Source organism: Accipiter gentilis, chromosome 3 (assembly GCF_929443795.1).
Source record: "Accipiter gentilis chromosome 3, bAccGen1.1, whole genome shotgun sequence".
Taxonomy (NCBI): Eukaryota; Metazoa; Chordata; class Aves; order Accipitriformes; family Accipitridae; genus Astur; species Astur gentilis.
Window position 1 is genome coordinate 49,103,805 of NC_064882.1, and position 25,259 is coordinate 49,129,063.

The 25,259-nt window shown below is 48.7% G+C and overlaps 3 long non-coding RNA genes across 18 annotated transcripts in view; all 3 read left to right on the forward strand.

Moving 5' to 3' along the window:
- The window catches only part of LOC126052088 (uncharacterized), a 64,543-nt gene that overhangs the window by 17,674 nt on the left and 21,610 nt on the right, over positions 1-25,259 (forward strand). For 6 of the 14 annotated variants that reach the window (XR_007509942.1, XR_007509945.1, XR_007509940.1 and 3 more), the window contains 6 exons: positions 3,141-3,675; positions 4,943-5,481; positions 6,328-6,461; positions 9,190-9,417; positions 10,691-10,860; positions 17,622-17,807. This is a non-coding gene — a long non-coding RNA (uncharacterized LOC126052088). Of the gene's footprint in view, positions 1-3,140; positions 3,676-4,522; positions 4,651-4,942; positions 5,482-6,309; positions 6,462-9,176; positions 9,418-10,625; positions 10,861-17,621; positions 17,808-19,972; positions 20,057-20,417; positions 21,145-25,259 lie in introns of those variants that run through there. The other 8 variants (XR_007509946.1, XR_007509947.1, XR_007509944.1 and 5 more) reach the window with 8 other exon arrangements.
- On the forward strand, positions 11,034-15,203 carry LOC126052079 (uncharacterized). 3 transcript variants are annotated; one of them, XR_007509934.1, is made up of 4 exons: positions 11,034-11,491; positions 12,045-12,155; positions 12,590-12,772; positions 13,595-15,203. It is a non-coding gene; the product is annotated as an uncharacterized LOC126052079 (long non-coding RNA). The 3 variants fall into 3 exon arrangements; XR_007509933.1 differs by having other exon boundaries at positions 11,038-11,491; positions 12,476-12,772; XR_007509935.1 differs by lacking the exon at positions 12,045-12,155 and having other exon boundaries at positions 12,476-12,772.
- Positions 22,266-24,262, forward strand: LOC126052107 (uncharacterized). The gene is made up of 3 exons (XR_007509955.1): positions 22,266-22,324; positions 23,178-23,313; positions 24,173-24,262. It is a non-coding gene; the product is annotated as an uncharacterized LOC126052107 (long non-coding RNA).

The following is a 25,259-nucleotide window of genomic DNA, read 5'->3' on the forward strand; positions in this document are numbered from 1 at the left end:
AAGGCTACATGGCTAACATGATATTATTCACTTTGTGTGATTTAGATTAACACATATCATTCTCAGTGAAAACTGTTGAATTAAGAGTTTTATTTTCACATATCCTGGATATCAGAAATTATAAGACTATGTAAATTGTCAGAGGTTTCAGTTTGCAAGTCTACTGAAGCTTTTAAATGCCTGATTAATGTTTAAGCGCATAAGAAACCCTACTGAATTCAGGTGGGACCGTATTTCTGTGAAGCAGCACGTCTGGTTTTAGTACCCCGCCATGCACCTTTGTACCCTCACCTACCCTCCCCATTAGGTCCATGTCTCCCCCATGCACACCCCCATCTCCTGCTCCAGCCCACCCCCTTCACCCACACGAGTTTTTAACCCACGCGAGTTGTTTCGCCCTGCGCCCCCTGCTCTCCTATCTCCTGCCCTGCCTCCCTCCTTTCCCTCCTCCATATTCCACACCACCACCCCCCATCATCCATCAGGCTCCAGACTCCTGGTGTGCTGCCTGCACCCTGTTGTCTGTCATTTTTTTTCCTTCTTTTCCTTACAAGCTCTTGTTGTTGTTTTTTTTTAATGATGATTAAACTGTTTTCGTTTCAAGCCACGAGTTTTCTCACTTTTGCCCTTCCGATTGTCTCCCTGTCCCGCTGGGGGCGGGGGAGCGAGTGAGCGGTCGCGTGAGCCTTCATTGCCGGCTGGCGTTAAACCACGACACGAGGTGAGTTGCAAGCCCTGCCTGGCTAATGCTGGAGGCTCTCTGTGTTCCTCCTGCCATCTCGCCGGGCCATCCTTGTTCTTCATCGCCGCTTTATAGCGAGCGCCTCTCGCTCTGTAAGCGGCAGTACTGGGGCCGTGTTGCAGGCAGCAAAGGGCAACTGTGACGCTTGCTGGCAGGAGCGGCAAGGAGTGCGGAGCCACGCTCCTGTAGGGAGCAAAGATGGAACCTCGAGGGCTCTGTGGTCCTCTGCTGAGGACATCTAATATCCCGACAGGCCTCTCTGCTTTCCCTGCCTCAACGTCTGATTACTTTGAATGCCGGAGGGCAGGGCGGTAAGTAACACCGTGCAGCGTCTCTTCGATAAGAGACAAGCCCTGCGCAAGGAGCCTTGCATGCGTGCAGGATTAGGAGAGCAGCGTTCTGATAGCACGGAGGTGCCCACCCCGACCGAGCCCCAGGGTCGCCGGGGTATCGCTCGCTTGCAGGTGGGCCGCTCGCATCTGGTGCGCTGGGCCGCGGCCTTTCCTGCCGAACAGGGCTGCCCCTCTGGCACGAAGCAGCTTTGGGTCTCTTGTGGCCTGCCTTCAGGCTGTCACCTGAACCAGGCATTATTTTTTGTTGTAAATCTCTCGCCAGCGTCTGCTGACTGGCTGCTGTCGCTCCCGCAACCCTGATGCCACATGCAGAGGGATACAGCAGTCCCTGGGGCTTGCTCCAGCGGACACCCCCCTTCCCCCCCCCCCCCTCCCCTTTGCAGGTTCCCTGTGCTGCTTGTCCTCCGCAGGTAATGGAATGGGGGCATGGACAGGAGCAACCCCTAGACTTTTAAAGCATTTCAATGCAAGGGATGGCAACACTCCAGCCACTCGGGTGCTTTTTGGAAGGGAGGCGATGAAGAGGCCTGCCCGGGATGCGAGTGGGGAAAGGGCAGGGCGACGGCAGCCCTGTGCCCCCAGTAAGGAGTTGCCGCCTGCGGCTGGTCTCTACTGGGCCGAGCTGTCAGTCATCCCTCACGCAGCTGACGCTCAGAAGAGGATCGTTGCGGGGGTGCGGATTCTGCTGCCCCGTGGCCGAAGGTGGGAACTGGCAATGGGGAGGTGCGCATGCGCGGTGGAGTGTGTCGGTGGGCTCCTGCTGTTGACGGGTAACCGAGACGCGGTAAGGCATCTCGACAGGCGCGCATGCGCAGTGGCGCATGCGTGGCCCTCGCCGCTGTTGCCTGGCAACCAAGGCGTGACACGGCGCCTCGGAAACCGCGCATGCGCGGCGTCGCAGTTTACGGCAGTCCTGCTGTTGCCTAGCTACCAAACCACGGTACAGCAGCTCGGCAGCCGCGCGTGCGCGGTCGCGGCCCTACGCGCCAGCGCTCTCTTTTGCCACCTAACGACCAAAGTTCGATACTGCAGCTGGGGTGCCGCGCATGCGCGCTGGCGCGTTCTGGCAAGCCCTCGCCGCTGCCACCCCGCGGCCAATGTTCGGTACTGCAGCTCGGAGGCTGCGAATGCGCGGGGCTGCCCCGGTCCTGCACGTGCCGTCCGACGGTGCTGGCAGTGCGTCCCCGGGGGAAAGTGCCGCCGTGCTCGTTGCTTCCTCCCTCCCGGTAAGGAAAGGCCGCTGCCGCCCCGCGGGCGCGGTGTCGGCGGGCGCTCCGGGCGCAAAGCGCCGAACATGCAGCGCCGGCACCGCACAGGTGCGCAGCAGCAGCGCCGCCACCGCTGGTGCCGCCTTGTGGGCAAAGTGCGGTACTGCAGCCCGGCGTTCGCATGCCGGCTCTGAGCCCTCCGGCGTGCCGTCGTACGGCCGGCGCGCATGCACGGTCCCTGGGAGCAGCGTGGCGGCGCGCAGGGCGCGGGTGTCGGCGGCAGTGGGCGAGCGCCGGGACCGCGGGTGAGGTGAGCGATCCCCTCCGGCGGGGGCGGCGGCGGGGGCGGTGGGTGCCGCCTGCCCGCTGGCCGCCCGGGGCTGGCGGGATGGGAAGCTGCGAAGCGGCCGCCGCGGCAGGCTCCCGGTCCGCCGGAGGCGAGCCGGGCCAGGGCAGCGCCGGGCAGGTCCCCGAGAGCCGACAGAAGGGAAGAGGGGACAGAGGCGGGCACCCCCCAGGCGCGGCCAGCGAGCGCCTCCCCGAGTCGCCGGAGCTCCCCCGGCGCCTTCCCTTGGCCCCGCTCGGCCCGTGCGGCTGTCCCCAGCTGCAGCCCCTCCCCTGAAGCCTGTGCTGCAGCCGCAGGCAGCCCCCGAGCCCTGTCGTGGGGGCGGCAAGCTGGCCCTCCGGTGTTCTCGAGTCTCCCTTAACGCGGGTGCCATTAGCAGCCGCGCGGGGAAGGAGCGGCGTCCGTCTGCGGAAGCCCCTGCGGACGGAGGGGCTCCGTCCAGGGCGGAGCTATGGTAATAACGGTCGCTGCCGCCTCTTTCCCTCTGCCAGAGGCCACGCCGTGAGCGCGGTTGTCCGTTCGTCCCCGGGGATGCCGTTGACTGCAGCAGCCTCAGGCTCGCGTGGGCTGTCTCTGCCCGGCCTCCCTCTCCTCGCGGCACGGGAGCACAGAGGGACAGGCGGAGCGCTTACTGGCTGCGGACGGGAGCTGCTGAAGCTGGAGAGGCCACAGAAAGTTAAAGAAGAAGAAACGGAAGGCCATCTGGCTGGCAGCTGCCTCCCGCTGCAGGCCAGAGAGACCCTGCCTCTGTGGATGTGGGAGGATCCCTCCTCGTAGTCCACAGCAGGTCAGACCGCCAGGGTCTGTATGCGTGACCAGCAGCGCGGTACGGCCACGTAGTGAGTGAGCGAGCGAGGCTACATGTCTAGGAGGCCTCATCTTGTAAGAGCTGCGAGGGGCTCGCGTGTTCCACTATGCGGAGGACAGCCAAGCGACTGGAGTTACAGAAGAGGAAGGGAGGAGAGAAGGAGAAAGAAGTGGCTGAACTGGCAAAGTCTCCTGGCAGCGCCAAGAACAAGAGCTGCGGTGAGCCCCGGGCCCTCGGGGCCCTGTCTCCCGTCTTCGGTGTTGTGGTCCCTCCCTGCCCCTCCGTCCCCTGGTCCCCTCTCTTTCCCACACCCCGGCCTTTTTTTTTTTTTTCCTTTCCTCCCTTGTACCTCTGATACTGAAAAGCCGGTCGACGAAACTCCCTAAGACTCGTTTTGGAGTTTTAGAAAGGAGGCGTTCTTCAGTGCAGCGCTGGATGCACGGGGTATAGTTCCACCTGGCGTGCATGCCACAGCTTTAGCACAAACAGGTTATATAGAATAACTAATTGCTTATTAATCAGATTAGTATACATATACATAAAAACGACGGCAACCGATTATCATAGCACTGCCTACATCCGATCACGCGCAATGACGGATCCATTTGAGACGAAGGGGTGCTTTTGCGACCACCGACCCATTTGAAGTTCTTGCTGGCTGTCCTCGAAGTCTTTATTCTTGTCCTTGTTCTTTGATCTGAAGCTTAACGCAGTTTCAGTCACATGTGGTCAGTTTCAGCATTGTTCCCATTTAGCTTACAGGGGAACATCTAGTCCTAAGAGCAAAGAACTGCAAAACTTAGGAGTACCTACCTCTGCTAGTTAATTGCTTGGCTATACTTTTGTCTGTTGTTTCAGTTGTAGCGTTAGTATGAGATTTCTAACAATTATTTACCAAATCTCACTTTTACAGTCACCTAGCAGCAAACCACAGCTGGTACAAAGTATTAAAACCATCCAAATATTTAGACGTGCCATACAGAACGTATGGAAATATGCTATCAGAGGTGTCTGAGGGGCAGGGGGAGCGCCGGGGGGCGCCCCGAGCCCCGGAGCAGACTCGCTGGCAGGACTCGATAGGCGTGCGACTGACTGAATAGACGCTGGCCGGCCGTCCCCTTTGCCCTCCGGGCTGCGTTTGCGCTCCCTCTGCACGGGGCGAGGGGCTGTGAGGGAGCCCAGGGGAGGAGGAGGTGAGGCGCTGGGGGGGGGCGGGCCGTGCACCCCCTGTTCCTGCTGGGCTCCAGCTGTTGCAAATATTCTGGTAAAGAAATCAACATTTAATCACATAGAAGAGTTAGGTTTGATGAAGAAGTAAAATTGTGAAGCATAACGTATAGGATTGTTAAGTTTGAAACGTAGCTGTAGAAACTTTAGGAGCTGTGTTATGCGTGACACTAGGAACCGTAATATTGTTAAAGTTTGAAACAGCTAACCCTAGAGACCTCAACAGGAAGTTACTGTTTTTTCTGCATGCTGTTTCAGGAAACTAAGGAAACCGTCGCGGACACCAGTTTGCTGCCTGGAAACCCCCTTACCCTTCCCATCTTGATTTGAGTATCGAAGATGCCAGTCAGCAGAGCCAAGTGTCACTGACCAATGATTGTTTTTAAATAAGAATATTGATAAGGTTATATAATCACAGGACCGATCGTTACAATGGCTAAATTTGAGAACGAGCATAGTATGCGTTTTTACGGAAGGAGCTTAGGTAAAAATGACCTGGCGGGAAAAGCCTGAAAAAACTGATGGATTTTGATACTAAGTGGGACACGCCTTTGGAGGAGCGATCCCCCGTGTCCCCAGCGCTGCGATAAACAAAGTGCCTGCTTCTTAACTTCACGCTGGTGTTAAGGAGTTTTATTCTGGATTTCGGTAACGCTTTTGGCGACCCAGATGGGACCTTGGGAGTGAGACTGGACGAGATCGAGTGTCGATCGAACTCTGGCCGGCACCGAGGTATTGTCGGGGAGAACCGTCACCCTCGACACGCAAAGCTCCTCGCAGCGTCCCCTGCAAAAAAGGTAAGGCGCTGCTTCTTTGGAATTTGTTTGGAAAGCCTGCCCGTGAGGCGCGGCGAAAGCTTCGCAGGGTTGGGGCTTGGAGGGTAGCCGTCTGCAGTGGAAGCCTAGGCGTCTGCCCGTAAGTCATAAGCGAAAGCTATTGCTGGGTTGGACTTTGTGTATTATTTGGGACAGCTGTCGTTTGCATTTGTTTGGTATTTGGTATTTGAATGTATATAAGTATAATGGCATTAGCAAAATTGTTTAAGAATAAGAGTGCAGGAAATAGAACTGCTGATGAAAAGTTACCAGAAACATCACCGTTGGGATGTTTATTGGCCCATTGGGGTGAATTGCAGGAAAAACGGTAAACAAACAGAACTTTGAGTTACAATACTATATTGCTATTACTGTTGTTTTGTAGGAGAGCAAGTAAATAGAATAAAGTGCCATACGTAGATTTGTTCTTTTTAAGTGAACGTATCTGATGGGGACCGGAGGGGAGTCTCCCAGCAGAACCTCTGGTTACAGCTAAACTGGGAGAACAGAAAATTGAATTTGAATTGACACTAGAGTCACCTTTTCAGTTTTAAATACCTCAGAGGGAGAGTTAAGTTTTGAAGAAATTGGTGGTGGTGGTGCAACAAGCCAACGAGAAACTAGACCCTTCTTTAAATCTTTTAACAATGAAATTAGGAAAGCAATGGGTCACTCGGCAGTTTTTGTATGTGCCAAATTCTCCTAAACTCCTGTTAAGGAGAGATCTATTTGAGAACTTAGAGGCAGAAATTAAATTTAAAAATGGAAAGATTAAAATTTTAATTCCAGAAACTAAACGTATCAAAGCAGTGGCTTTGTTGTTAACAGGATGTTTACCGAAAGCAGAAGATTATACCAGTCCAAGTGTAATGCTGTCATTCCAATCGTCTGGACTGGGAAGTTCCTGGTAAATCCAAAAAGCAGAACCTGTGAGAGTTGATTTAAAGCCAGGATCGAATCCGGTAAGAATGAAACAATACCCCCTAAAACTGGAAAGTCGGAAAGGGTTAGTAATGGTAATACAAAAATTTTTAAGATACAAATTGTTAATAGAATGTGAATCCAGATATAACACCCCGATCTTGCCTGTTAAAAGGCTGATGAAAAAGATGACAGATTAGTTCAAGGCCTCCTCAGAGCAATAAATCAAATGGTACAAGATATTCATCCGGTAGTGGCAAATCCTTATACTTTGTTAACAACCCTAACGGAGAAACGAGAATGGTTCACAGCGTTAGACCGAAAAGATGCCTTTTTCTGTATTCCCTTGGCTCCCAATAGTCAAGAGGTTTTTGCTTTGGAATGGGAAAATCCTGAGACTGGGAGAAAAACACGATATACGTGGACAGTCTTGCCTCAAGGCTTTAAGAATAGTCTTACCATTTTTAGAAATCAACTGGCACGAGAATTAGAGATTTGGAAGAAAGAAAATAATCAAGAAATCTTGCTGAAATATACGGATGATCTGTAAATTGTAGCTGAGAAGCAAGAACAATGCACAAAGTTAACTCTTAACTTGTTGAACTTTTGGGGAATCAGTAGATATCGAGTGTCAAAAGAAAAAGCCCAAATAACCCAGAAAGAAGAAACTTATTTGAGTTTTAAAATCCTAAAAGGACAGAGGCAATTGGGAACTGAGAGAAAAGAGGCAATGTGTCGTCTCCCCGAACCTAAGACTAAAAAAATTAATGACAAGCATTTCCGGGAATGGTCGAGTGGTGTCACCTGTAGATTGTAAATTGTGGCTTGCTGGCCTGACCTTTATAGGAGCAGCTCAAAACCTCAAACAATGGATTGGACCGATGCCGAGAAAGCTACTTTCCAAGAATTGAAACAGGCTGTAATAGGGGTGCCAGCCCTAGCTTCTGCCAGATCTCACAAGAGACACTTGAACTTTTTGCTCATGAACGAAGAGGTAGAGCTCTGGGTACCCTGGCCCAATATTTAGGGCCAAGTGGGCGAGCTGTGGCCTACTTCTCGAAGTGATTAGATAATGTGAGTCTGGGATGCTCTGGTCGTCTGAGAGCCGTCGCTGCAACTGTGCTACTGATCCAGGAAGCTCGTAAGTTCGCCTGAGGACAAAGGATTACTGTACGTTTCCCATATGATAACTGTTGTGCTAAAACGGAAAGGGGGGCACTGGTTATCCCCTAGCAGAATGCTGAAATACCAAGTGGTGTTGTTGCTGGAACAAGATGATGTTTACCTAAAAACTACTACCGCCGTTAACCCTGTTGCGTTTTCAACAACTGACCAAGTTAAAGGAGAACTGGAACGTGACTGCTTGCAGGCAATCGAAAGAGTTTACTCCAGCTGACTGGATCTCTGAGATGTGCCACTAGAAGAAACAGATTAGGAACTATATGCCGACGGAAGCGGTTCCATCTATGAAGGAAAACGTTTATCGAGATAGACAATAACTACTGAGGAGGTAATTGCATTGCCAAGTTTGCCTTCGATGATATCTGCCCAAAAGGCTGAATTGATAGCTCTTACTTGAGCTCTGGAACTAAGTCAAGGAAAGCGAGTCAACACTTGGACAGACTCAAAGTATGCTTTTGGAGGAGTACGTGCGCATGGGAGCGATACGGGGAGAAAGAGGACTGTTACCTGCACCAGGAACCACTGTTCAGCACGCAGAACAAATACTGAAATTGTTGGAAACCATTCAAAACCCAACAGCAGTCACAATAATGCACTGTAAAGCACATCAGTTAGGCAAGACCGGTCCTAACGCAGGTAACTGACTGGCTGATAAAGCTGCTAAAGAGGCTGCAGAAAAAGGCATCCTAGCACTAGTTCCAGAGAAAGGTATAAAATTGCCTAAAGAAACTCCAAATTATAATGAAAAAGATGAAGAATTAATTATTAGATCGCAGGCTAACAAAATGAAATAGGATAGGCTGTAACACCGACAGGTCGAATAATAGTCCCACCCACCATAATAAGAGAAATTGCCCCACTCAACATCACAAAGTATATTGGGAAACAGAAAGTGAAATATGACAAAGATTGTTTAAACAATTATAAGCGGACGTGAAATGTATATGTAAAATTATCCCCGAATCAGTTATAAGATCATCTTTGGGACTATTAAATAAGGATTTTTTTTAGAAGAATATTAGCAAATTGATTTTATAGAATTGCCTTGAAAATAAGGATATATCCTAGTTTTAGTTGATATCTTTACTGGGTGGCCCAAGGCTTTCCCTTGTCGCACCAACAAAGCAAGGGAAGTAGTCAAAGTCTTGCTCAGAGAGATAATACCGAAATATGGGGTGCCTGTAAGAATGTCATCTGACAATGGCCCTCATTTTATAGCAAAAGATTATGAGACAAGTTGAGCAAAGTATTATCTATGGATTGAGACTATCACACCCCACATAGACCACAAGCAAGTGTGTGGGGGGGAGAGAGAGAGAACGAACTATCTCCTTAAGCAACAGTCGAGTAAAATTTGTCAGGAAACCTCACTCACATGGGTTAAAGCGTTATCCGTGGCTCTATTAAGAATCAGAGTATAGCCAGAAGAGAAAGAAAAGTCAAGTCTTTATGAAAGGTTGTATGAAAGACCATATCAAGAGTCCTGTGTTCTGAGTATCTTGAGTGCCTTTGGAGATATGTTTTTAAAAGGTGTTATAATTTCTTTAAGCAGTTCTTTTCAAGAACTTTGTCAGTATGTCTCCACAGCTGGACCCTTAGAATTGGACGTAGCAGCGCATCCCTTCCGACCAGGAGATTGAATATATATAAAATCACCGAGAAGTGGAAAGGACCGTATCGAGTCATTTTAACAACACTTGTAGCAGTAAAGGTCTGGGAGAAGAACCGTGGCTTCATTATTTGAGAATAAAGAAAGCACCCAACAAGAAACCGGAAGTCTAAAGAAACTGGCCCTTTAAACCGGAAAATCTATAAGTAAGTTTCACGTTATCTATTTGGGAAAACAGTTGTGTAAAGTTTATAATGTTGGGGTTGCTATTAGGAATATTGTCGAGGGCAATAATCTTTTTGTGTGTTTAGAGGGTGTATGTATTTTTTTTGAGGGGTTCTAAACATGAGATAAGCAAAATGAAACAATTATTGTTTGAGCTATTAATCTTGATATTAACCGTTTTGGATTAAAAAAAATAATCTAGTTTTGTAACTGATTCAAAGTTTTGTAAAGACACAAAATTTAACCTCAGTAACAGCCTGCCTTCCGATTCCAAAGTCAGATGAAAATCTAGTTCCGTGGAGAATACTGACATTGAATTTAACCAAAACTTGAGAAAAGAGGTAGAACAATGAGAATCATTTTAGCTGAGTAAATTGGATGGATTTAAAAGGCAATTTTCTTATTTTAAAATTTGAAAAAAGGAATTATAGCGTTGTGAATTATAACGTTACCAAACCATCCACCTCACGGACAAAAGAATTAATTTACTCGCCCTTCGGGAGAAACTTGTACAAGCACCCCTTGGGGCTGTCAGCTGCCAAAACCGTAGAGACAAGTGCAAAAAGGAACTTGGGATCACGTTTAAAATATAAAACGATGTTTAGAACTTACCGGAGTTCCAGGATCCTTGTTAGAGCCACCCAGAGTCGGGACCATCTGTGGAAGTTTAGACCAGTTTAGACAACCAGAGAAACATCACACATCCTAAACAGAGCTGTATGAAAGTTTATACTTGCAGCTCCTCTGACCCCAAACTCCCAAGACTTTCTCTAGTAGCTAAAGCTCTAAGATGGGGGTGTATTTGTAGAAAGTATAATAATATTTCACATGGTCTTTGGTCCCCTCTTAATAACGGGAAAAATTTAGCTTGGAATTGACTGCATTAAAGGACAGGTGAAAAGTTCAGGGTTAACTGCTTGGGTGACTAGTGATGCTATATGATCCACTCACCTTTTCATGAAGGAGAAAAGCAAATTGTGGTCTTTAGACTTAATAACTCTATCCTCTCTCTGGAAGAAATCTCCCTTGTGGCCTCGGTCGCTGGTGGACCTGGGGAAATCGAAAAGGTGATACCTGGCAATCGCCAAGTCTTAGAACTAAAATAAGATGGGTATTAAAATCTGTATTTTGACCCCAGTTAAAACCTCTTCCACATCAGATGACTCTTGACATCTTTCACTCAATCAAGGCAGTGCCTGCTGCTTCACTTCACCTTGGTGTTGAGGGGTTTTGTTCCGGGTTTCGGTACCACAGCTGCGGGCCGGGGCTGGAGGAGCCGTAGGTGCGGGCAGTGAGGCTGAAGGCGACGCCCCCTCCCTGGCAAGGGGAGGGGCTGCCGGGGGCGGGGCCGCCGGGAGCCCAGGCAGGAGCGGAGCAGAGCGGAGCTGAGCGGTGACCGGGCTGCGGCTGCCCCGAGGGAGAAGGTGAGCGGGGCCGGGCGCCCCTCGGACCGCGAACGTCGGAGGCAGGGGTGGCCCGGGGGAGGTGGGGGCTGCCTCTGTGGAGGCTGGGGGGTGCTCTGGGTGCTCACAGGGCGGCTGAGAGAACAGGCGCATGGGGGTGGGGGGGGGCGCTCAGAGGGCGGCTGAGAGAACGTGCGCGCGGGGGGTGGGGCGTTGACAGGGCGGCTGAGAGAACGGGCGCGCGGGGCTGGTGGGGGCGCTGACAGGGCGGCTGAGAGAAGGTGGGCGCGGGGGGGCTCAGCGTGGCGGGGCTGCGCAGTCGGCCGGCGGGTCCCGGGGAAAACCCCGAGGAGGACGGCGGGGTCCCTGTCGGACGCACGGAGCGGCAGCGGGGCCGCGCCGTGCCGGAGGGGCGGTGGCGGGAGCGCGCCGGAGCTACTCGGAGCGGCGCTGGGGGCTCAGCGGGGACTGCCGCTGCGCCGGCGTGGGGAGGTGGGGCGGAACGGAAGCGGCGTCCCCTCGGGGTCAGGCAGCAGGGCAGGCTGCCTCCCGGGGCATGCCGGGAGCTGTAGTTTTCACAGACTCGGCGGCCGGGCAGCAGCGTGGCTCTCGGGCGCGGCGTAGACCTCGCGGCCCCCGGAGTCCGAACCAGGTGAGACTCGGGAGCGTTGCCGGTTTCGCGTGGTTTTCCGCGGGCTTCCCGCTGCGCCTGCTCCCCGACCAGCCGTGCGGACGCGCTTCCCGGGCGCATGCGCCGTGCTTCGCGTGGGGCAGCCCGGCGTTCGCTCGCTGGCGCAGGCGCCGTCCCCGGAGTTTTGTGATGTTGGGAAGCCCATGTCCTGGATAGCTGGGGTTGTGGCTTGCAAGCCTGTGACTCCCACCGAGTTCCCAACGAATTCAAAGGTAGAAATTGTGCATCAGCCCTCCTCGCCCCCTCCAAGCTGGTCTGTTCTCTGTGGTCACCATTAGTAGCCTCTGTTATAGACACTCATGACAAATTGGAGGAGCCAATTTGTAGTGAATAAAAAAGGTCAAATTTATTAGCGAGCTATAAAAGAGCAAAACAGCGCTGGGCGGCCGGGGAGGCAGTGCTCCGCCACAAGCTCGCAACTTTAGGTTATAGTTACATTCCTTATATACATTCCATGTATCTCTTTCTTGCAAGTCTCCGCCTTGTCCTGCTTCTTCTTTCTTCATTCGTGCAGGTCTGTCACTAGGCAGATTCGGTCTATCTTCTCAAGGACGAGTGTCTTTTGATATAGAATGTCCTTTGATGTAGAAAAGTGCAGTCTTGGTGGAGTCCATCCCGTTATCTGGTAAATTATAGTTGTTATTCTTTTCCCTCCTTAGCTAGTAAGTTATAGCCGTTGCCCTCTTCCCGTGACCTTTACGCACCAATTAAGCAAGTTTTGTTATTTACACAAGGCATCTGCTAACTCTCAATATGTCTCTTCTCCCTTCCCGATTTCATGAACAAAGTTAACTCATTCATTACAACTTTACCAAGATGCTTTTATTTCTAAAACCCTTGGAAAAAACCCTCAAAACAAAGTGGAATTTTAAAACTTTTTTAATCCAAGGCAGACTTCAGGATTCTCATTCTTACAAAGTATTTTACAATTGTGTAACCTTGTAGACTGCACGGAGAATGAGGATCTTGCATGTGACATATTCAAAAGTTTCATTTTTGGTGTTCTACACGCTTCTACTGATCGCCGTGCCTTTGTTTCCTAATGACAACTGGCAACAGACAATGCGTATGGGTTTCAAGGCCCTGTGGAACAGAGAAGGTGGTTTGCCAGTGTTCTTACTGCTGTTGCAGACATTGTTTCAGTGGATTGAAAGTGGCACATTCCAAGTACCTTTTCCTACCATTGCTGCGTATATTTTTTTTTAATCCAGAAGAATGTTTCTGTACCTCCCTTCCCTATAGGTAGGTGCATGTTGATTTACATTGCATGCTATTGCAGTGTTCTTAGTCTGCCAGTTACAGATTACTCCTTTCAGTTCTTGTGCATTTATGAATGTGTATCTACCTACTAAACTCACATTTATTCAGATGTGATATGCAACTGCTACGGAAGTCAGCTATTGTGCTAGTTATGGTGTTTGCCCCGTCAGTTGTTTTACTGTCTAATAAGTACCTGATGACAGAGAAGGGGAGTGTCAGAAAATAGACAAGTCAGGCTTTATATTAGAGATGGTTTTCATAAGATTTAAGAGAACGCAGTTTTGGCATAAGGATTTACATACCGCTCCCGGTGTTCTGTTGGGCTAACGTTTTGCAAGAAGCTGAGGTGTTTAACTTTCAAAAGCTGTTTATGTAAATTGGCTTACCTATGAGTACTCTCCTTCAGCTGTGTGTAACGAAGAAATAAATGTGTGCATATCTAGACATGTGCATATGCAGATATAATTGTAAGTGCACAGCTGGGGATGATGCTTGTGTTTGAGGGTACAAATACGGAGAGGGACAGTAGGGGGGAAAGAAGAACCTTTAAAGATAGTCTAGCGTTGCACTCATTCTAGAGGTGAATGATCAACTTTCTGTACCATTCTTGACAAATGCTTGCCTAATTTATTCTTAAACATTTCCTGTAATTATTACTACTGTTGCAAAGATTGCCACATACCCTAAGTTTTTCAGGTTGTAATTTAAGCCCCATGATTCCGTGTAACTGTGTGCAGTGGATGTACACAAAAGTTCTTCCTTATAGCTACCTTTTAGAGTTTAAACATTGTTATTTCTCTTCAGTATTGCCCTTTCCAGGTTAAGCGGCTGTTTTTCAATTTATGCTTTGAAGTCAGACTTCTGTACATCGTTGAGCACCCTCTTGGACTTACTGTAGACCCTCGCCAGTTATACTACACCCTTCTTGAAAAGCAGTACATCATCTGGAGGGTTCAGCAGCTAATCCGTGCAAATGTAGCGCTGCAGAAGTAATGCTTGGATGTACTAACTCCAGTGTGATGTGTGACGAGGAGTCACTGGGCCTTTTGGTTGGCAAGAAACGGTACATAAGAACTAGGTGACAGAAATAGGACACGAAGCTGGCATCCTGGTCTTCAAGCTTACAGTGCAGCTCTGTGGGCTTTGGCTGACTAAAGAAGAGCATGAGGCACAGGAGAGAACTGCTGCTGGATCTTGGTGAAAGATGGTAATTCATTTGGAGAGAGGTTTTCAAAGCCAGGAATTCAAGTCGGGTGCCCAATTCCAGATTGCCTGTGAAATCACTGTGTACTGCCCTCGCTTGTCTAACTTTGTGTTGTATATTGTCTAGCAGCTTTTCTTTCAAAGTTAACAAAGCTACACTTGTGTGATAGGTGATGTAATGATCTCATAATAATAGGCAAAATCCAAGTCACAGAAAATGGCAGCATTTGAAAGAGAGCCCTGATAAATTGCTAGTGCCTTATACCACTGCCACTTACCAGGCCTTCGATGTTAGAGCTGTCTTAATCATTGATGCTGTTTCCTCAGACTTGGAGCTGTAATATCTGCTTCTTGTTTCAGGGTATGTTATGAAGTTGCTGATGGCACTGCCTTAGCCCTTTGGCTAAGAAGAAGAGCAAATAATTTGTGGATTATCCGTATAAGCAGCAGCCAAACAGCATTCTCTTGGAATCAATAGGGAAGAAAGCTGCTGCACCGGTTTGTCTGGGTTCCCTCCTACCGAAGGTCTTTCTCACATTTATTGATCCTTTTACATTTTCCAACTTGTTCAGGGTCAGTTGATGACTGGAGCGAACTGTCATGTCTTTGAAAAGTGCTTGTAACTGTGAAAAGAGGTTTGTTGACTTCCTCATGTGATAAGTAGACATTGAAGAAATTGCATGTTGCTCATCTCTTAAGTCAGAGACAGGAATTGGATAGATACCATGTTACTAGAAAATAAAATACAACTGGGCCCCTTGAGACAGAAATGTAGTGATGAAATCGTGTAATATTATCACAGAGACATAGTGACTGTTTTCTCAACTAACAAACAGATCCTAGGCAGAAATAATGTTTGTTCCAGGTAATTCTGGTCAGTCTCCTGAGGCAGTGGATCTACTTTGCAAATGAGAGAAAGTGGACCTAAATATTGAAACAGGAAGGGCTATTTTTCTTCCCCAGTTCAAAATGGGCACGGCAGAGCCTCTATAGTTTTCAAATTGGTAGCAGCTCCTTCGCCTGCTTGTTAGCAGACAGAGCAGAACCTGTACTTTCTCCTGTATGGCTCTTGAAAGGAACTTGGTTGAACTCGTTTGCTTGTTGGAAAAAGAAGTGGGATGTTGGATCAAGTGCAACTGTAGCAAATACTGACCTTCCTGAAACTATTTAGAGTTTTCATGTGTTGATACTCATTAGAAAAAAAACAAAACTTGAAAAAAATCCTATAAGGTTTAAGCTATAAGATTGTTTTCAGGGGGAAAAAAAAAGAAAAAAAGGAAAACTAAATGGAAGATAGTTTTAGAGAAAGTAACTTTCATAGCACTTTGAGGTAACATAGCTGTCTGTAAACAGGATGTTTAAGGAAAAGATACTTGGTCTCTTTATGATTCTTTCTGTGTCCTTCTAAATGAAAAGTCTTGACTGTGTGAACCCTGGTTATCTGTGTTACGGAAAACTGATGTGCTTTGCAAGCTGAGATTCTTCTGAAACAGAGGAAAGTAGGAGAGACATGGTCTTGTGGTTTGGGTTACTATCATGTTATTTACACAGACTGTGTAACAGCGAAATCTTTTTGTGATTTAAAAACTTCATTTAACTGCATAAAGGATGAATGTGCCTCATGAATAGTTTCTTGTGTTCATGCACGTTGCCGGTGATTTACTACTGAGAGAAGTCCTAGCAATTGTAAACAACGAGATAATTCATCAGAACATCACACATAAATATATCTCAAATAATTTTTATATCACAGCTAGTCTAATGCCTTAACTTTTTATCTTAGGAGCTTGTTGGGAAGTGGCTTGCTGAAAAAGGACATGGGCCTGTGGAAAAGTTGTGCGAGCAGAGTTCTGTGTGAAAGAATGTCAGTTTGAGCAACAAGACTAGGCCTTGGCTGAAAATAGCTGGCTTTACTGATATTGGGAGAAAATCAACAGCTGGTCTCGCTGTTATCAGGAGAAAGACAGGGACGGTGTGACCTTGGCATAACTTCACAAGTAACTTTTGAAGAAGTTCTCATGAGAAAGTTACTGAACACGCGTAGCTGCCAACCACAAGTGGGTGTGTTTTAGTAATGAATAAACATTAGCAATGTACCAATCGTATTAGGACTAGTAGGCATAATTATCGCAAACTGTATAAATATGAGCTATCCGTGCAAATAAAGTTGAATCACTTCTATCACTCATATTGGGTCGACTTATGTGTATTCCTCCGCCGCTCCAACAGGAGCTCTTACATAATAATCTATTGCTCATATTATGGGATAGATAATGAAAGAATTTCTTGAAATAAACAAAACATTGGATGAGAATAGAGGAGAAACAGAGTGGGTTTTGAAGTGTTGATGCAATATTACAGATTGTGTTGCAGTTCACAGAGGAGAAGACTACTTTGGTTTTGATACCAAAAGATTTCTCTTCCACATCTGTAAGCTACACTAATTATTTTACGCTTAGAAGCTTAAAAGATCCTGAGAAGTTAATTTCAAGCTCTTAGTAAAGTCTACATGGCGAACATGATATTATTCCACTTGTGTGGTTTAGATTAACATGTATCTTTCTCAGTGACAACTATTAAACTGAAAGATTTATTTTCACATATCCTGGATATCAGAAATTATAAGACTATGTAAATTGTCGGAGGTTTCAGTTTGCAAGTCTACTGAAGCTTTTAAGTGCCTGATTAGTGTTTAAAAGCAGAAGAAACCCTACTGAATTCAGGTGGGACCGTATTTCTGTGAAGCAGCACATCTGGTTTTAGTACCCCCCATGCACCTTTGTACCCTCACCTACCCTCCCCACTATGTCCGTGTCTCCCCCATGCACACCCCCATCTCCTGCTCCAGCCCCCCCCCTTCACCCACACGAGTTTTTAACCCACGCGAGTTGTTTCCCCCTCCCTAAGACTCGTTTTGGAGTTTTAGAAAGCGGGCATTCTTCATTGCTGCGCTGGATGCACGGCGGATAGTTCCACCTGGTGTGCATGCCACAGCTTTAGCACAAACAGGTTATATAGAATAACTAATTTCTTATTAATCAGATTAGTATACATATACATAAAAACGACGACAACCGATTATCATAGCACTGCCTACATCCGATCACGTGCAATGAAGGATCCATTTGAGATGAAGGGGTGCTTTTGCGACCACCGACCCATTTGAAGTTCTTGCTGGCTGTCCTCGAAGTCTTTATTCTTGTCCTTGTTCTTTGAACTTGAAGCTTAACGCAGTTTCAATCACATGTGGTCAATTTCAGCATTGTTCTCATTTAGTGTACAGGAACATCTAGTCATAAGAGCAAAGAACTGCAAAACTTATGAATAATTACTAGTTCATCACTTGACTACACTTTTGTAATTATGTCCCCAGATACCCTTTGTCTACTGTTTCAACCATAATGTTAATATATGATCATTTATCAAATCTCACTTAAACAGTTATCTAACAGCAAACCAGTTTTCCTCAGTCTACATTCTAAAGGATGTGTTGTATTGTGAGCTGGCCTGTTTAGCTCGAGTCCTAATTAGGGCACCTGCTAGCCTCTCCCTTTGCTGGAATTCCTCTATTCATTTGGTGTTATTTTCTTAATATGCTGAAATACAGTTTGTGATTTTAATTTTTTAGATGTGGTGTCGTAAGGATGTGGTGATGCTCAGCAGATGCCCCATCCTGTGGGAAGCACCCCCTCCATGGGGCAGGCAGTGTGGATTATCTGGTGTTGGGTCAAGAACCCAGAGTGGAACTGCTGTTGCAGATTATCCCAGATGCGGTTACCTACTGTGGATTACGTGGGTTGAGCCCCTGGTGAAGGTAAACCTCATGCATGACCCCCCCAGCCTGTGCATGTTCTTGCGCACATATTTTACCACCGTAAATTATCCATCTAACCCACCATCCCTGTGAGTTTTTTCCCATGCCGATTAGTGAGGGCATCACCCCCTTCCCCCCACCAGCCATGTATCCCCGAAGTTCCATGTTGTCTTGGTGTCATTTGTGGCTGCAGCCCCCTCCCCCCCGAACCGTGGGGGTGTGGCTTCTGCTGAACCTTTCCTGCATGACTGCAGGGGCAGTCATTGCCCCCCTGCCCTGCCCTGCTCTGTCCTTGTGGGGCATGGCTACTGCCTGGTCCCCCCCATGTATTTCCATGGGGTTTTTTTGGTGTCTTTTGTGCTTTGAGGCTCTTGTACCTCTGTTAAGGGAGTCAGCTGGAGACATGCTCAGGGGGACTCTGCATCATTGGCTATTCACAGTAAATAACTTGTTTTGCAACCAGAGATATTTTGGAGATGGAATTCTTAAGGGATCGAATTCTGCTCTTTGATTCATTCCTATCCAGAAGGTAGTTCTGGTAGAAGTAAGGTGGTATGCACAGTCTTGCTAGAAATGAAGCATAACCCCAGAGTGTTTTGGCTTTTTTATAAGAAACTAAAGCACATCATTTTTTTATAACAACAATGTCATTGCATTTAATGAGCTAGTTTCTTACCTAGTTTAGAAGGGCATCTATTGTTTTCTGTCTACAACCCAGACAAATTAAGTTGAATTCCCTACCTGGTCCCATTGCTGATGCAATAGGTGTAGCTGCAGCATAGGAGCAAGTAGTGTCATTTCCTGGGGAGTTACCTTCTCTGTTCAGGGTCTCATTTGCTGTAAATTTAAGGCAGGTGAGAACAGTGCTGCTGCTCCTCCAGATGACTCTATAACTGCTGGTGGTTTGCCCTTCCCCTTTCCCAGGTGATTGTGGTGGTGGAGGCTCGGGGCTATTTGAGCCACAGCCTCTCCTGAGGGAGCTCATTGTGCTCCTGGGTTTCTCTGGTGTTGGTGCTCAGCTCTTCCTTGAGTGCTTTGCAGCTTTTGAGCTGGCTCAGCCCTTTGGGAAGAGGTGTCTGCCTGAGGTAAGAGCTTCAGGACCAGTCAAGGTTCAGCAGCATGTGCGGTAGAAAGTAACACTTGTATAAAGCTGCTTTTTTTTTTTTCCCCCTTTTTTCAGGTCAGTAATTTTGTTTTGAGTGTTCAGGGGTAGAAAGATGGTTTAATAGTATGTATTGTATTTTTTTTAATTCTTCATGTATTGTGTTTCCCTGGAATTCCCAACTTCACTGAAAAAGGAAACTTGTTTTCTTCACCGGTTCTGCTATATGCTGTCTACATTGCTGATATTTCTCTTAACGGGACTGACGGTGACGTTGTTTAGCAGGGATTACAGTGAATGTCTTGTATGTATTTGTATATAGAGATTTAGTATTTCTGAAGAAAGTAGAAAGGCTGTGAGGCACAACCTTTCAGGGTTTGGGATGCCTCGTTGCCTTTCCTCATTGCCCACACAATGCCACGTTATCCTTAGAATCTTTGCAGCTGGTGGCAGGCCCCTCATAGATTACAAGCCTTGGGACTTGAGTTTATTTTGTGGGCATGGAGCAGAGCTCGGAGTCTCTGGGGAGCTGTAGGTTAGGAGGTGCCCCCAGAATTTGGGATGTGGCTCAGAAGAGCGGCTCCTGAGGAGTAGCCACTGAAGGGGGTTCAGGGTCGCAAATTGAGGGCAGGAGGTGTCAGGAAGCAGTGGGGTTCCTTTCCTGACAGTTGAGGAGAAGAAAAGGGGTTTCTTAAGTTTTGGGACTGCTGGGGAAAGGGAGGAGGGTTCACCAGCCCTTCTCAGAGGAGTTTTGTAGTTGGATTTGAATGTCATAGAATCGTAGAATGGTTTGGGTTGGAAAGCACCATAAAGATCCTCTAGTTCCAAGCCCCCCAGGGACACCTTCTGTGAGACCAGGTTGCTGAAAGCCCCATCTGACTTGGCCTTGAATGCTTCCAGGCAGGGAGCATCCGCAGGTTTTCTGGGCAACGCGTTCCAGTGCCTCGCCACCCCTAGTGAGAAACGTCTTCCTAATGCCTAAACGAAATGTACCCTCTTTAGGACTAAAGCCGTTACCGCCTTGTCCTATGGCTGTACACCCTTGTAAAAAGTCCCTCTGCAGGTTTCTTATAGGCACCCTTTACGTACCGTCAAGTCTGCTATAAGGTCTCCCGAAAAGCTGCGTGCCGGTGAGCGGTCCGAGAAGGTGAGGCGGTCGTCAGCCGGGTCGGTGTTGAATACCAAAGTATTATGGGGCTGCTCGGTTCAGCGTTTACCTTCTGTTGTGGAGGTGCTGTGTGGGCTGTCTTTGAATTGGATGAGCGTTTGAGGTGAGCTGTGGATTAGCGAGGAGGAGCGTGGGGCCGATGGCTTCTCATGAGTGCCACGCTAACGTGGTTTCTCTCGGTACCTTAGGTACCACGAGTGATGACGGCTGCAGGGTCTGAGTCTGGAATGAGCGGGGAAGCGAACACAGTGGCACTCGTGAGGAGGGGGGAGTTGGGTGTTGGCTAGTGGGATGCCTACGCCCTTTTCTGATTTGTTTGTGTTTGTTTTTTTCATTGCAGATGTTGAAGAGCAATGTGTCCCCTTGAGGAACATCCCAGTTAGCCCGTGTGGTTTTGTGGAGGATGGATTTGGACCCTCGGCCCTCTGAAAGCTAAGTTGAGGGACCAGGCTGGGAGGAAGGGACAAAGCTGGGACTTGCAGGGAGGAGTTTTAAAGTTAGCGCAGGAGAGAGGGCTGTCCCAAAGCAGTCGCCTTTGCGCAGGCGAAGGGGGCGGGTTGCTTTTCTGCACGAGACCCGTGTGTGCCGGACCGGGCAGTTCCAGCCCGTGTCCGCGGTGGCGTGTAGTTTGTGTAGTCTGTCTTGTGCGCTTAGACCTTCCTCGGGTCTCGATGTCCTTGTCGCGCTTTGCGCCAGAGGAGCGAGGCATGTGCTTCGGGTGCTGTCCCTAGGGTTTCGAATGCTCTTGCTCATCGGCCCGGTGCCAATCAGGTGCTTCTTTTCTTGTACTCGGCGCTCTAAAGCATGGATCGGTCTCGGCGGGTTCCGGTCGGTGCTCTATGGCAGCATTCTTTCGGGCTGCATCGGCAGCTCTGCTCTCTAGCTGTCCGTTTTCTCGGACCGGGACTTCTTACCCGCATCCTGACATCCTTAGGTCTTGACGCCAGGCTACTGGCGCATCTGTCGTCTGGGTTTTGACAGTGCTGTCTTGTAACGGGCCGTTCCGTTTGACTCCTCTGGGTCTGCCGTGGAGCCTCCTGGCCTCGCGGTTGTGGCCCCGTAGGTCATCTTGCTCGACGGCGCCTCCCGTCCGGGGGCATTCTTCTTGCCGAGAGTTTTCTCTCTCTTTGAATCACCTCGTTGGTAGCGTTCCGCGTGGTGACGTTCTGCACGCGGTGTGCTTGGCTTGGAGCTGCTCTGCCCGGGGATGTAGAGTCAGGGGTAGGTGGAACAGCGATAAGAGTCTACGGGTGAAACGTTGATGTTCCTAGACCGTTTAGGCGAGGGTTGTACAGTCATCTGGGCTCGAGTAGCCATCAGCGGGCTGCGTGGACAGCCGTGCCGATAGTGTTTCACGGAGACGATTGGAGCCGTGTGGCAGGGGCTGTTGAGGGGCAGTGAAGCGGATTTGAGTCTCTAAGGTGTTAAGACTTGCACGTGATGGGCTTCAAGTTTGGCCCTGGGTTTTTTTTTTCTGGTTGGTGGGGTGTAGGGTTTAGGGTTACTCCGTGCGGGGCCCGGACGATAGAACACCAGTATGATGATTAAAGTCGCCCCTTTATTGAGCTTAGCTGATCATCCTTATACAATTCTCTAAGTTGTTTAGAAGCTTTGATTGGCTGCTGCACGCAAGCATGTGGTGTCCACGCGCACAAGCATAAGCGGTGATTGGTTACATCGATACTGTCCACGCGTATAAACCTAAGATACAGTTAGTTATACTCGCTCTGTACACGCACATACACACAGGATATAATTGGCGATGTTAGAGCATGCAAAACTTGTCTTAGTCCAATCGGTCGAGATAAGCCCCTGAATTGAGGTCGGTTGTGCCAAGTTCCCTTTATCGTGGAATGTGCACCTGTGTTTTTCTAATCGGGATCTTTCTTCTATCTTCTTGTTTGTTCTGTTCAGGGCCTTCAAAGGTGTCTGGAAGGCTCTTGCGACCATGAGCTACTTTCAGGCCCAGTAACTAAGTTCCATATAATTGAACCCTACAGTGGGGGTGGGGGGGGATTGGTTTTTGTTGTTGTTTTTTGTTTGTTTGTTTTCTGGTTTTTTTTAAATGACAGGCTGTAGCTGGACTCCAGATGGACTTTGTAGATGGAATCAAGACCTCTGGAGTTGTGAAGCTCTTGCTCTGCATCCAGGTGACTCGTTCAATATGTTTGTGGGGGTTTTCAGATGTGGAGGGACAAGATGCATCCCAGCGAGCGATGCGGGAAGGCAGCAGAGCGCTGTAAGGAGGTGGGTCCGTGAGTGGACTCTGAAGGAAGATGGGTCCGGTGGCTCTATGAGACTGCTTTGCTTTGCTGTGTTTTGCAGTTTTCTTGCATTGTATTGGTCTGTATTTGCCTTTGCCCTGTGTTGTTTTGTTGTGTATTTGTATTGACTGTCATGTGAGACTGTCTCGCGTTGCCTGGCCCTGCATTGTGTTTTGTATTGCAGTGCTCTGTACTTGTATGGATTGCCACCTGAGACTGCCTTGCCTTCTATGGTTCTGTATTGGTTTTGTATTGTTTTGGTCTGTACTTGTATTGACTGTCACGTGAGAGTCTCTTGCATTGGCCCTGTTCCGTTTTGTCTGGTATGGCAGTGCTCTGAGTTGTTTTGCCTTGACCGAGGTAAGAGTACTGCCTTGTATGGCATTATATTTGCACGTGAATTACATGGCTCTATGTTCGTGTGTGTCTTGTATGGCATTGTAGAGGCAGCATAGAAGGTTTAATGTCTTTGGGCTCTTTGCATGCAAAGAGTTGAGGGGATCGCAATTGGACTGTGAACTAGCATTGAGTAAGGCAGGAACTGGGCAATGGTGTTCATCTTGTTTACGCGGATGCTTTGTGGCAGGTCTCTAGAACTGGTCAAGGCCTTGAGGTCTGAGTAGCAGCGTGATGGGTCTTGGAGCGATCGGTAACTTTGGGAGAGCTCTGTGTTTGTGATGCTCTGTTTTTTTTTTCAAGTGCCATGGAGGACACTGGCTGTGAGGATGTGTTATTTTTGGAATAGGTGGGAAGCAGGGTAGGGGAGCAGTGGAGGACTTGACTTCTCTCTCAAGGATGAAGTGTCTGTTGACAAGCTTTGTGTGTTGTTTTTGCAGGTGATGACAGGGCATGAGAGGTGCTTGAAGGAACCTTGCGTTTAGGTGACATGGCTGCTACGGAGGTTGGACTGTGACACGTGGCACTGTGAAAGCTCAGTATCGGGTTGAACATGCACGGATGGTGGAGATGATGGTGCGTATTGAAACGTTGGTGTAACGGAAGGGCAGTTTGTGGGGAGGTCGGTTGGAAGGAGGTTGGGCTGGGGCCCGGGTTTTTGCAGGTAGGGCGATTTTTGAGGCCTCCGCTGCCGCAGGCACGGGGTGACGGCCTCTGCAGGCCTGTGGGCGGTAGGATAGATGAGGTGGGAGTGAGGGCTGGCGTGCATGTCGTGTGAATGTGTGGTGTGTTGTGAATGTGTCTAATCTTGTTTAGGGTTATGTGGTTTAGACTTTTTGGTTTGTTTTTTTTTCCCTTTCAGGTTGGATGTAGAGTTGAGATGTTTTTTCAGGGAATTAGGAAAAAACCCCAAAAACTTAGAATAAAAAACCCCAGCTGGGATCTGGGTTGGTTTTTGGTGTGTCCTCCCCTGCCCCAATTTTTTTCCTTTCCCTGGTCCCAGCTGCTCCATGAGGCAATGTTGATCGCCAATGTTTGGACTGGGGTCTGCCTCGGGCCCGGGTTTTCAGAGGCAGGGCGATTTTTTTTTTTTTTTTTTTTTTTTTTTTTTCAAGGCTCCCGGGAACGCCGTTCCCGTGGAGCGCTCCCCTGGAACCTGGTAATTGCCAGTCAGCACAGGGAAATATGTTGTTCGGTGGATGGTGTTTGGAAGACAGTTGAGGATTTTGTGGGCGAAGGGTGGGGGGAGTTGGACTAGATGGCCAGCATGGAGTAGGCCAGGGTTGTGAAGTGCGTGAGCGTAACTCTATTTGTCTGTGGTGGGTTTGTAAAAAAAAAAAAAAAAAAAAAAAAAAAAAAAAAAAAAAAAATAATTTGGGTGCTGTTTGTAGTTTGTGATGTAATGATATGTTTCAATTTCTGGTTTTGTGTCGAGGTGTGGAAGTGGACGGTCCGTCAAGATGAGCGGAGCTCACTCGTTTGCTGCCCGGGAACGGGCATCGTGCAGGTAATGTCACCTCAGGGAGTAAAGCTTCTGGATGTGCAGCGACGGATGTAATGGGAGCGAGGAATGTGGAAAAGACCACTCCGTAGAGCATTGCAGGTACTAAATAGTGGCATTTCTTCTTCAGGTAATGCTAGATTTTTTTGGAGTTTAAATGTATTTGTAAAAATAAGGATTAAAAGAGGACTAGAACTAATAGTGTCAAATATTTGATGAGTGAGGCCGTAAAGTCTTTTCTATATATTGTAGAAAAAGAAGGTTGTAGAATTTGACTTTAAATACTGACATAGCTGAAAGTATGTGGAATGAGTAATGGACCAAATGAAGCACTAAGAACAAAATGAAAGAAAGACAGGTAATTAGGTGTCCTTGTGGGAATCACAGTACTAATGGCAATCACAAAGGCAAGTGCAGAGCGAAGCATGTGCCCATAGGTAGACTTAGCTGTTGAAGTGAGTGAAAGTGTCTGTTGGAATTAGTCATCCAAGGGCGAGTTGTAGATACCTTGAGGTAAATGTAGCTGCTGCTGGGTTAATGGAAAGGGGGTGCATTCCTGGCTCTAGTGATTGCACAACTTTGAAATTGGAGCTGTAGCTCCATAACCGTGAAGCGGGCTCGGGCGCGGTGCGGCGCCGAAATGGGCTCGGGCGCGGTGCGGCGCCGAAATGGGCTCGGGCGCGGTGCGGCGCCGAAATGGGCTCGGGCGCGGTGCGGCGCCGAAATGGGCTCGGGCGCGGTGCGGCGCCGAAATGGGCTCGGGCGCGGTGCGGCGCCGAAATGGGCTCGGGCGCGGTGCGGCGCCGAAATGGGCTCGGGCGCGGTGCGGCGCCGAAATGGGCTCGGGCGCGGTGCGGCGCCGAAATGGGCTCGGGCGCGGTGCGCCGCCGAAATGGGCTCGGGCGCGGTGCGCCGCCGAAATGGGCTCGGGCGCGGTGCGCCGCCGAAATGGGCTCGGGCGCGGTGCGGCGCCGAAATGGGCTCGGGCGCGGTGCGGCGCCGAAATGGGCTCGGGCGCGGT